This window comes from Otolemur garnettii, unplaced genomic scaffold (assembly GCF_000181295.1).
Source record: "Otolemur garnettii isolate 467f Iridium unplaced genomic scaffold, OtoGar3 scaffold00031, whole genome shotgun sequence".
Classification (NCBI taxonomy): Eukaryota; Metazoa; Chordata; class Mammalia; order Primates; family Galagidae; genus Otolemur; species Otolemur garnettii.
This window is the reverse complement of record NW_003852426.1, coordinates 13,584,012-13,584,747: the sequence shown is the minus strand read 5'-3', so window position 1 is coordinate 13,584,747 and position 736 is coordinate 13,584,012.

The window sequence follows — 736 nt, the reverse complement described above, 5'->3', positions numbered from 1 at the left end:
GCTCTAACCACAGAGCTATGGGCACCAAGCCTATCTAGCCTTTTTTTTTTGCAGTTCTTGGCCTGGCCAAATTTGAACCCACCACCTCTGGTATATGGGGCTGGCACCCTACTCCTTTGAGCCACACGCACTGCCCCCATATAGCCTTTTTTAAAAGTCTTGTTTGGGATTATCTGGGCTTCCTGATTCTTGGGGTACAAATATGTACCTATATGTTTCTTTTTTTCTTTTTAAGAGACAGCCTTACTTTGTTGCCCTTGGTAGATGTGCTTTGACATCACAGCTCACAGCAACCTCCAGCTCTTCGGCTTAGGACATTCTCCTGCCTCAGTCTCCCAAGTAGCTGGGACTACAGGAGCCCACCACAATGCCCGGCTATTTTTTTGTTGCAGTTTGGCCAGGGCCGGGGTTGAACCCATCAACCTCGGTATATGGGGCCGGCATCCTACTCACTGAGTCACAGGCACCGCCTTTTTTTTTAAGAGACAGAGTCTCACTTTGTCATCCTCGGTAGAGTGCTTTAGCATCACAGCTCACAGCAACCTCCAGTTCTTGGGCTTAGATGATTCTCTTGCCTCAGCCTCTGGAGTAGCTGGGACTACAGGCACCTGCCACAATACCTGGCTATTTTTTTGTTGCAGTTTGGCAGTGGTCAGGTTTGAACCCACCATCTTTGGTATATGGGGCTGGCACCCTACTCACTGAGACAGAGGAGCCGCCCTCTTTTTTTTTTTTT